This window comes from Elephas maximus, chromosome 3 (assembly GCF_024166365.1).
Source record: "Elephas maximus indicus isolate mEleMax1 chromosome 3, mEleMax1 primary haplotype, whole genome shotgun sequence".
Lineage (NCBI taxonomy): Eukaryota > Metazoa > Chordata > Mammalia > Proboscidea > Elephantidae > Elephas > Elephas maximus.
In genome coordinates, this window is record NC_064821.1 from 90,153,518 (window position 1) to 90,165,690 (window position 12,173).

Sequence of the window (12,173 nt, forward strand, 5' to 3'; positions counted from 1 at the left end):
CTGCTCCTGGGGGGCTCCTGCTGAACCCCAGAGCTGCCTTCATGTAGGGAACTGGCATTCTGTCCCATATTTGAAATGTCAGGTCACTGATCTGAAGCCTTCTTCTTCTCCAAGGTGTTTGGGACCGTTTGGATGTGGTATCTTCTTGTCCTAACTCCCTAGGAAGCATCCCCTTCAGGAAAATCAGGGGCCCCTCCTGGAGGATGACTCAGCTTGCTGAGCGTACTGTGTTCGGAGCAGGCTCAGGCCCAGGAAGGGACCTCCCTGGTGTTGGGCACTAGGGCCTCACAGGTGAATCAGACGGCTCTCAGGGCCTCCCAGATGAGCCCTTTCTGATTGAGCCTCACAGGCCATGTCGACTAGCTGAGGAGGCTAGCCACCTGAGAGCCCTCCACTTCTGCATTCTGATCCACTGTCTGGCCCTGGCTCCATCTGCTTCCTCCCTCTCTCTGTTCCTACTTTACATTTTTGCTATGGTTTTTAGAGCCCCTTTTCATATTGAGGCAGGGCAGTTGTCACCGTCCCCAATTTATGGTTATAGAGCCTGAGGCTTTGAGAAAGTGTTTTGACAAAAGGCATAAGGGAGAATTAGAACTCAAACCTTGGACTCTGATTCACAGTCCAGTATCCTGCCTAAGATATCAGGCAACGGGTTAATCAATCAATCTACTGGTCAATCAACTGATCAATAGACAAATATTTATTGACTGTCTACTGTGTACCAGGTTCTCGTCTACGTTGTGAGGATTCAGCAGTGGATGACAGAGACAGAATCTCTGCCTCCATGGAGCTTTCTTTCTAGTGGGAAAAAACAAACAATTAAAAAATAAAAATAAAATACATAGTATGGCAGATGGTGCATGAATCATGGAGAAAAAGCTGGGAAGGGGGATAGGGAGTGCTGGGGTCATCTCTGCAATTTTAGGTGGAGTAGTTAGGGAGTTTTTTTAGTTAGGAAGAGCCTCCCTGAGAAGATGACTTTTGGAAAAAGACTTGGAGGAGGTGATGGAGCAAGCCTTGCGAGTGCAAAGACCCTGAGGTGGGAAGGTGCCAAAGCTCTGTGCTCCCAATGGCTCTAGAGCTCCTTTGGATGTGACTCAGGTCTTCTCAGCCATGCAGGACCAGATTCCCTCCTCAGCTGCACTCTCCCCCATACCCCCCACCATGGGCTCCCAGCATGTGGCTTTGGTAAGCCAGGGCCCTGGGAGCTCCTGCAGCTGCTGGAGTAGGTGCTGACAAGCTAGAGAGGCTGGTGAGAATCCTTGGTACTGTGATGGCTGCTCTCCCACAGCCTCTCTGCTCCTGTGCCAGCCTGCTGTCCTCTGCCCTGGGGCGTGTCTCTCGAGCAGCAGCCGTAGTATTGAAAGGTTGATCTCCCCATTAGAAGGGATTTGTCAACACGAGCTGAGGCTTAGTGGCCTAAGCCGTGGTTCTGAAGGCTCAGACAGGTTCAGGGCCTGAAGGAGCTGACTCAGGCCTGGCTCCCCCAGGAATCAAGGAAAGGCAGCCAGCTGAGGCCACCAGGTCAGAGTCAGGATGAATTGCTTGGTGTCTCCAGGGGCACTACCTAAGCCACTGTTGCTCCCAGTGCTCTTCCCGGGATTCAGGGGCAAACCACAGCACCCTAGCCTAGCATTCAAACCTGAGCAGGACCTCAGGGCTCAGCTGGGCCTGAGCACATCTCAGTCTGCACTGCCTCCCTGGGACATCACCTCCTGTCCCATGGCTTACCATCTGCATAACTACTAATTCCCAAACTTCCTCCAGACTTCCATTCTGAGCTCCAACAGCCTACCTGACATTTTTGCCTGATGTCCCATCAACCTCTCCAAATGAATGTATCCAACATAGGACTCCCACCCTCCCCACAAATCTACCTCCGATTGTAGTTAACTTTCACCGTTCTACACACTTTATAGTGTAGTAATTCACTTAAATACTTACAGTAGCCTTGTGAGTAAGGCTCAGTTATTACCCTATTTTACAGACAAGAAAACTGAGGAAGGGAGCAGCATCAATACTCAATACTTGCATTATACTGCTTCACTGAGTCACTTCCACCTGGGCCACTCTACATCCCTCTATCTTCACAGCATGACCCCATCCAAGCTGCTGCTACTGCTCATTTGAATTACTGAAACAGTTTCCCAGCAGGCCTGCCTGCTCCTACTCTCATTCCCTCCAACCCATCCTCCCCAGAGCAGTCCAAGTGATCATTAAGAAAACATAGAGCTGATTATGTCACTGTCCATGGTTCTTGGGATAAAAACCAAGCACCTTAACATGACCTACCAGGCCATGTACCACATGTTCCAGGGTGCCATTCCTGACTTATCATCTGTGTCCCTGCCTCTCACTTAGCTCATGCCAACCCCCTCTGGCTTTCTTTCAATTCCCTAAACATGTTGAGCTCCTTCCTACCTATGGCTCTGCCAAGTGCTAACCCCTCTGCTTGAAGGGCTCCCCCATTGTCTAGTTTACTGTCATTCTTCAGGTTTCAGTTTAAATGCCATTTGATTAGGGAAGCCTTCTCTGATGTCTCCGTTCTAGGTTAGATGCTCTCATGGCTTCCTGAAATTCATGTTGACAAAACTTAGCTAAACTGCAATTAACTAGTTATACAGGGCAATTATTTGTGGAGCACATGGCCTCCCTGCTCGGTTATAGGGCCCATGAGGATGGGGACTAGGTCTGTGTGGTTCACAGCTGTATCCCTGGCATAGCCTGTGACACATGGGGGTGCCCAGTAAATATTGATAATGGGTGAATGACGTTCCCAACCTCTCTTTCACGTGATCCCTTGTTCCCCTTCACACACAGTCTACTTCATCTAAGCTGCTTTCCTGATTTCCTTTCCCCTAGCCATGTTCTTTCTAGCCTCTATGCCTGTGCTCATGCTATTCTTGCAGCCTGATGCCTTACCATTTCTCTCCACTCATCCCCAACCACCACTCCTCCAGGAGGCCTTCTTTCCGCACGCCAACAAATTGAGTATCTCTCTTGTTCTTCTCACCATCCTGTGCCATTTCTCCTTGAAATCCTGCCTGTGCCAGAGACCTTGGCCTGAGATCTGTGTAGGCAAGGTCCAAGTCTTCTTTTTCTGTGCCCTCCTCAAAAGTGGTGAACTTGGGACTGGGAACAAGGAAATCCAAATGACGATGCGTTGAGTCAGACTGAAGCCCCTGGCCTGCTGTTTCTATTTTTCCTTGTCTTTTATGTTCCACTCGTGGGTGAACCCCTCCATCCTTCACGTTCTCTGTTTGTACCACCTGAGTACCAGCTTCTCACCCACTCAGATTATATGAGCAAATTGGTGTGAAAGCAAAGGCAATGGAAACAACAAGGATTTTGGATCTATTAGACTGAACCATTTGAAGTTGCCGTTTCTCAGACAAAAATGATTAAATGTCAACAACAATGGCTCAATTTAATATGTACTGTAAGACAGCTGCTCTGACCTCTCTTAGACTTAGTTTCCTCATTTGTGAAATGGGAGGAATAGAGGCTCATCCACAGAGCTGGGGAGAGGAGAAAATGAAATCACTTAACATTGTGGGAAAAGCTTAAGTTCTGGAGCCAAGGTCCTGAGTTTGGATCCTGGGTCCACCATCTTATTGGGGTTCCTGATTGCAAACAACAGAGTCCAGTGTGGCTAGTTGAAGCAGAGCAAGAGTTTATTACAGGATGTGGGCAGTTTTCAGAATATCTGGAGGGCCCCAGGAACAAGGCCCAACCAAACTGTGGGGCATTTTTAGTAAAAAGACCACTGCCCAGTTGCTCAGACTCTGTGACTTTGGGGATGGATACCAGAGGCTCTGCTACTGTTGTCCCCAAAGAATTTGATGCCCCTGCCACTTCCCTCACAACAAGGTGGAGTCCCTCATCTGGCTGCCTCATGTTGCTGAATCCGGTCTCACATGGGTGTGTCTGATTGATGGCACCTGGGTCATATATCTGACCGTGAGCCGCAAAAGGACCTGGGAACGAGGTGTTTCTGGCTTCTACCCTGAGAACGTGACATTTGATGCAGGAAATAATCTAAATGTAGGGTGAGACTTAAAAGATGACAACTATCCACTATTGCTTTTCATTAGCCATGTGATCTCAGGCAAATAATTTAACTTCTCTGAGTCTCAGATTTCTCATCTGCAAAATGGGGATAATAGTAGTATCTGTTTCATAGGGTTAATGCACTGATTTGTGAAAAAGCCCTTAGAAGAGAACCTGACACATAGTAAATTCTCGATAAAAACCAAAAACCAAACCCATTGCTGTCGAGTCGATTCCGACTCACAGCAATCCTAAAGGACAAAGTAGAACTGTCCCATAGGGTTTCCAAGGAGCACCTGGTGGGTTCAAACTGCTGACCTTTCGGTTAGCAGCCATAGCTTTTAACCACTACACCATCAGGATTTCCAATTGCTAAATAGTCGTTAGCTATACTTATTATTATTGTATTATTTTTATGGATTTGAGACCCCTTGGCACAAAGCCCAGCACCGAGAAGATGCTTTTTAAGTTTTTACCGAATAAGACCCCTGGCTGAGGTATTGGTGTTCAGAATTCCCTCTGGCCAGCCCAGAGCACCACAGACAGTTAGGACCAGTTTTTTGTTGGAGCCAATCATTCTAGCTTGTAAGAGCCAATTGTTAATTTTTTTAGGAATTTTGTGATTTGGTTAATATCACATTGGTAGCTTGAAATCTGCCATGTGGGGAATTTACACCACAGAAATTGGCAAATGCAACAAATCAGAGTTCCCCTCTCCCTAGAAACTGCAGCTTCATAGGGTTAAACATGTGCCGGCACACCAGATTAGGACCCAGGGTATGAAGGGTATGAAGGTATGTGAACTGCCTCACCATGTGCCATCTCTCTTCGTCTTTTTGTATGAGGTCCTCTGCATCTAGGAAATTCTTAGGATCAACTTTATTTTCCGGATGTCAAGACATATAGATGAACCCTTGGATACATGGATGTTTTTACCTTTCCCGGAGAGGTACCTCTTCTGCACTGGTCAGTTTGTACCAGACAGTGAGTTCCTTGAGAACAGTCCCCAGCACCCAGTACAAGGCCTAGCTCAAGGAACATTTGTGGAATGGATAAACGGACAAGATCTCTGGGGTTGGAACCCTTTCCCCTCCCCACGTTAGCTGGCAATATTTTCTCTTCTTTCTGGGTGCCTCTTAGAAAGGTACCGTCAGTCCTGTTTTCCTTTCTCGTACCTTTTTGCCATGTGGATCATATAAGAAGGGAGTGTGATGGAAGTTGGGAGAGAGTTGTTGTTGTTAGGTGCCATGGAGTTGGTTCCAACTCGTAGCAACACCTGTGCACAACAGAATAAAACACTGCCCAGTTGGTCTTGCAATTCTCACAATCATTGTTATGCTTGAGCCCCTTGGTGCAGCCACTGTCAGTCCATCTCATTGAGGGTCTTCCTCTTTTTCACTGACCCTCTGCCTTACCAAGCATAATGTCCTTATCCAGGGACTGGTCCTTCCTGATAACCTGTCCAAAGTATGTGAGATGAAGTCTTACCATCCTCACTTCTAAGGAACGTTCTGGCTGTACTTCTTCCAAGACAGATTTGTTTGTTTTTCTGGCAGTCCATGGTATAGTCAATATTCTTTGCCAATACCATAATTCAAAGGCATCAATTCTTTGACCTTCCTTATTCATTGTCCAGCTTTGCATCCATATGAGGTGACTGAAAATACCATGACTTGGGCCAGGCACACCTTAGTCCTCAAAGTGACATCTTTGCTTTTTAACACCTTAAAGAGATCTTTTGCAGCAGGTTTGCCCAATGCAATACGTTGTTTGATTTCTCGACTGCTGTTTTCATGGCTGTTGATTGTGGATCCAAGTAAAATGAAATCCTTGACGACTTCAGTCTTTTCTCCATTTTTCACGATGTTGCTTGTTGGTCCAATTGTGAGGATTTTTGTTTTCTTTATGTTGAGGTGTAATCCATGCTAAAGGCTGTGGTTTTTCACCTCCATTTGTTAGTGCTTCAAAATGTCTTCACTTTCAGCAAGCAAGGCTGTGTCAGCTGTATAAGGCAGGTTGTTACTGAGCCTTCCTCCAATCCCGATGCCACATTCTTCTTCGTATAGTCCAGTTTCTTGGATTATTTGCTCACCATACAGAATAAATTAGTATGGTGAAAGGATACAATCCTGACACACACCTTGTCTAATTTTAAACCACTCAGTATCCCCTTATTCTTTTCAAACAACTGCCTCTTGGTCAATGTACAGTTTCCTCCTCATGAGCACAATTAAGTGTTCTGGAATTCTCATTCTTCACAATGTTATCCATAATTTGTTATGATCCACACACTCAAATGTCTCAGCACAGTCAATAAAACACAGGTAAACATCTTTCTGGTATTTTCTGCTTTCAGCCAAGATCCATCTGACATCAGCAATGATATTCCTCATTCCATGTCCTCTTCTGAATCCAGCTGGAGTTTCTGGCAGTTCCCTATTGATGTACTGCTGCAACAGCTCTTGAAAAACGGTTGGGAGGGGGAAGAGTACTCAAATACTGGTGAACTTTGTAATGGGGGGGAGGTGAGGGGGCTGCCTTCTATTTTGGAAACATTCCTCTGATTGCTCTGCACAGCTCAGCAGGTTGCCCTGGCTTAAGACGAAAAGGAGGGAGAGACAAACACCCTTCATTTTAATTAAAGCCAACTTTACATTGTTATTCCATTTGCCTGTGTTATTGCACAGGCTTACAATAAAGTTATATGGTGCCCCCAGGGCGGCTTGAGCTGCGTGATAGAATGTGAACAAGTTCAGTACTCCAGGACTGTGCTTGGCTTCTCTGCAGGGTGAACCAGAGCCAGCTCTGGGTCTTCTCTGGGGCTCCAAGCCATTGTTCAGGCTCAGACCTATTAGCAGTGCCTCTACGTGCTTTCCCTGAGCCAGCAATGGACTAGGCACGGAGTCTGCCCCTGTCTGCCCCTGTCACATTGCTGCACGCCCCCAGAAGTACACGTTCCCCAGTCTCCATGACCTGGCCCTGACCAGTCTCTTTCCAGCAACATAGAGCTCCATGTGGTCACCTGTCCCATCCCCCAAAACAAAAAAACCAAACCCTTTGCTACCCAGTAGATTCTGACTCACAGCAACCCGGTAGGGCAGAGTAGAACTGCCCTACAGGGTTTCCAAGGCCGTAAATCTTTATGGAAGCAGACTGTCACATCTTTTTCCTGAGGAGCACTCGAACCATCTACCTTTTGGTTTGCAGCTGAGCGCTTAACCATTGCGCCATCAGGCCTCCTTCACCCCAACTCACCCTACTCCACCCACCCCACCCCACCCCACCCCATCCCACTCTACCCCACCCCAGATGCTTATTCTGCCCCTCTTGTTTTGCTCTGCAGAGACATCAGTGACCTAGCTAAGCAACCTCGTACATTTGGTAACTCCCTAAATCTCGTCACATCTGACATCTGATTCTCACAACGCTCCCATCCAGATCCTACCCACTCCTGAAGGCTCAGTGCAAATGCTGCGTCCTCAGTGCAGTCTTTCCTGATCCCTGGGTGGAATTAGCCCCACCTTTCCCTAGACCCCTGGGATGCTCCCCTTCCCCATTTTCATGAATTTCATCATAATTTTTAAAAACTTTTTTTTTATTAAGGTATATTTTACATACAGTAAATGTACAGATCTGAAGTGTGGTTGATGAGTTTTAAAAAATGCATACACACATTTAACCACCACCCTAATCAGAACAGGTTTCCAGAAGGCTTCCTCATGATCCTTCCCAATCAATCCCACTTGCCAGAGGAACCACTGCTCTGATTTCTAACACTATAGATTACTTTTTGCTGGTTCTTGGACTTCATATAAATGGAATCAAGCAGTATGTTCTCTTTAGTGTTTAGTTTCTTTTGCTCAGCACAATGTTACTGAGCTTCATCCATGTCGTTGGTGGATTAGTAGTTTGTTTTTTTGTTAGTGCTGAGTTGTACTCCATTGTATGGATATACCGAATTTTGTTTATTCATTTATTTGTGTTGTTATGGCTTTAGACCATTAAGAATAAAGTTGTTATAAACATTCTTATACAGTCTTTTTATGGACATATGTCTTCATTTCTTTTGAGTAAATACCTAAGAGTGGAATTACTAGGTCGTAGAGCAGATGTATTTTTAACTTTATATGAAACTGCCAAAGAGTTGTCCAAAGTGGTTGTACCATTTTACACGCTCATCAGCAATGTATGAATGGTCTGGTTGTACCACATCCTTGTCAAAATTTGTTGTTGTCAGTCTTTTTTTATTGGAGCCATTCTAGTGTGTGTGTTGGTATATCACTTTGTAGCTGTAATTTGCATTAAATTAAATTGTAATTAATTTGCATAAATTACAGATGATTAATGATGTTGAGCACTTTTCCATGTACTTATTTGCCATTTGTATATCTTCTTTTGTGAAGTGTATGTTCAACTATTTGTCCAGTTTTTATTGGATTGTCATTTTATTAAGTTATAGAAATTCATTATCTATTCTTAATTCAAGTACATTGTGTATATGTATGTATATGTGCATGTGTGTCTGAGTGTAGATCGCCTATTGACTTCCTTAATAATATCTGTTCGTAAACAAAAGTTTTAAAATTTGATGAAGTCTAATTTATCAGTTTTTACTTTATGGTTAGTGGTTTTGTGTCTTAAGAAATTCTTGTTTACTTCGAAGTCACAGGTGTATTCTATGTTTTCTTCTACAAGTTTTATAGCTTTAGCTTTTAAGTCTAGGTCTATAATCCATCTTTAATTAATTTTTTTTTGTATGGAGTGAGGTCATCGTTAAAGTTCAAATTTTCTCATACGTGTATCCTGTTGCTCTAGCACTATTTGTTGGAAAGACTTTCATTTCCCTATTGAATGGATTTGTACCTTTGTCAAAAGTCAACTAATAATGTGTGTGGACTCTATGATGTAGCATCCGTCTACTTGTCTATCCTTATGCCAATCCCAACCTTTCTTAACTACTGTAGCTTTATGGCAACTCTTGAAATCAGGTAACATTAAGTTCTCTAACCCTATTCTTTTACAAGGTTGTTTTGGCTATTCTAGGTCATTTGCATTTTTGAATAAGTTCCTCAAGAAAATCTGGTGTGATTTTGATTGGCATTACATTGAACCTATGAATTCATTTTGGGAAGAACTGACATCTTGATAATATTAACCATAGTATATATTTATTTAGGACTTCTTTAATTTCTTTGAATAGTATTTTTTAGTTCTCAGGATAGAGATCTTGCACATATTTTGCTAAATTTATCCCTAAGTTTTTATTTTTGATGCTATTTTAAATATTTAAGATTTTCATTATATAATTTTTGTTAGTACATAGAGTTATCATTAATTTTTAATATTGACTTTGTTTTCTGTATTCTTGCTAACTTAATTTATTAGTTCTAAGAAGTTTTTTCCCCCACATGTCTGTCAGTTTGTCGTACTGTGGGGGCTTGTGTGTTGCTGTGATGCTGGAAGCTATGCCACCAGTATTCAGATACCAGCAGGGTCACCCATGGAGGACAGATTTCAGCTGAGCTTCCAAACTAAGACAGACTAGGAAGAAGGACCCGGCAGTCTACTTCTGAAAAGCATTAGCCAGTGAAAACCTTATGAATAGCAGTGGAACACTGTCTGATATAGTGCTGGAAGATGAGGCCCCCAGGTTGGAAGGCACTCACAAGATGACTGGGGAAGAGCTGCCTCCTCAAAGTAGAGTTGACCTTAACGATGTGGATGGAGTAAAGCTTTCGGGACCCTCATTTGCTGATGTGGCGTGACTCAGAAAGAGAAGAAAGAGCTGCAAACATCCATTAATAATCGGAACCTGGAATGTACGAAGTATGAATCTAGGAAAATTGGAAACTGTCAAAAATGAAATGGAATGCATAAACATCGATATCCTAGGCATTACTGAGCTGAAATGGACTGGTATTGGCCACTTTGAATTGGGTGATCATATAGTCTATGATGGAAAAGCTCAATATCATCAGTCAGAACAAGGCCAGGGGCCAACTGTAGAACAGACCATCTATTGCTCACATGCAAGTTCAAGCTGAAACTGAAGAAAATCAAAGCAAGTCCACGAAAGCCAAAATATGACCTTGAGTATATCCCATCTGAATTTAGAGACCACCTGAAGAATAGATTTGACTCACTGAACACTAGTGACCAAAGACTAGATGAGTTGTGGAATGACATCCAGGACATCATACATGAAGAAAGCAAGAGGTCATTGAAAAGACAGGAAAGAAAGAAAAGACCAAGATGGATGTCAGAGGAGACTCTGAAACTTGCTCTCGAAAATTCAGCAGCTAACGCAAAAGGAAGAATTGATGAAGTAAAAGAACCGAATGGAAGATTTCAAAGGGCATCTCGAGAGGACAAAGTAAAGTATTATAATGACGCGTGCAAAGAGCTGGAGATGGAAAACCAAAAGGGAAGAACACACTCGGTGTTTCTCAAGCTGAAAGAACTGAAGAAAAAATTCAGGCCTCAAGTTTCAATAGTGAAGGATTCCACAGGGAAAATATTAAATGACGCAGGAAGCATCAAAAGAAGATGGAAGGAATACACAGAGTCATTATTACCAAAAAGTATTAGTTGATATTCAACCATTTCAAGAGGTGGCATATGATCAGGAACCAATGGTGCTGAAGAAAGAAGTCCAAGCTGCTCTGAAAAAAAAAAAAGGGGGCATTGGCAAAAAACAAGGCTCCCGGAATTGATGGAATATCAATTGAGATGTTTCAACAAACAGATGCAGCACTGGAGGTGGTCACTCATCTATGCCAAGAAATATGGAAGACAGCTTCCTGGCCAATTGACTGGAGGTGATCCATATTTATGCCTATTCCCAAGAAAGGTGATCCAACCAAATGTGGAAATTAGGGAACAATATCATTAATATCACACGCAAGCAAAATTTTGCCGAAGATCATTCAAAAGCGGCTGCAACAGTAAGTATATCTACAGGGCACTGCCAGAAATTCAGGCCGGTTTCAGAAGAGGACGTGGAACCAGGGATAATCATTGCTGATGTCAGATGGATCCTGGCTGAAAGCAGAGAATACCAGAAGGATGTTTACCTGTGTTTTATTGACTATGCAAAGGCATTCGACTGTGCGGATCATAACAAACTATGGATAACATTGCGAAGAATGGGAATTCCAGAACACTTAATTGTGCTCATGAGGAACCTTTACATAGATCAAGAGGCAGTTGTTTGGACAGAACAAGGGGATACTGATTGGTTTAAAGTCAGGAAAGGTGTGCGTCAGGGTTGTATTCTTTCACCATACCTATTCAATCTGTATGCTGAGCAAATAATCCGAGAAGCTGGACTATATGAAGAAGAACGGGACATCAGGATTGGAGGAAGACTCATTAACAACCTGTGTTATGCAGATGACACAACCTTGCTTGCTGGAAGTGAAGAGGACTTGAAGCACTTACTAATGAAGATCAAAGACCACAGCATTCACTATGGATTGCACCTCAACATAAGGAAAAGAAAAGTCCTCACAACTGGACCAATGAGCAACATCATGATAAACGGAGAAAAGATAGAAGTTGTCAAGGATTTCATTTTACTTGGATCCACAGTCAACAGCCATGGAAGCAGCAGTCAAGAAATCAAAAGACACATTGCATTGGATAAAGCTGCTGCAAGGGACCTCTTTAAAGTGTTGAAGAGCAAAGATATCACCTTGAAGGCTAAGGTGCGCCTGACCCAAGCCATGGTGTTTTCAATCTCAAGATATGCATGTGAAAGCTGGACAACGAATAAGGAAGACTGAAGAAGAATTGACTCCTTTGAATTGTGGTGTTGGCCAAGAATATTGAATGTACCATGGACTGCCAAAAGAATGAACAAATCTGTCTTAGAAGTATGGCCAGAATGCTCCTTAGAGGCAAGGATGGCGAGACTGTGTCTTACATACTTTGGATATGTTTTCAGGTGGGATCAGTCCCTGGAGAAGGACATCATGCTTGGCAGAGTACAGGATCAGCGGAAGAGAGGAGGACCCTCAATGAGGTGGATTGACACAGTGGCTACAACAATGAGCAGTGTTTCGTTCTGTTGTGCATAAGATTGCTATGAGTTGGAACCGACTCGATGGCACCTAACAACAAAT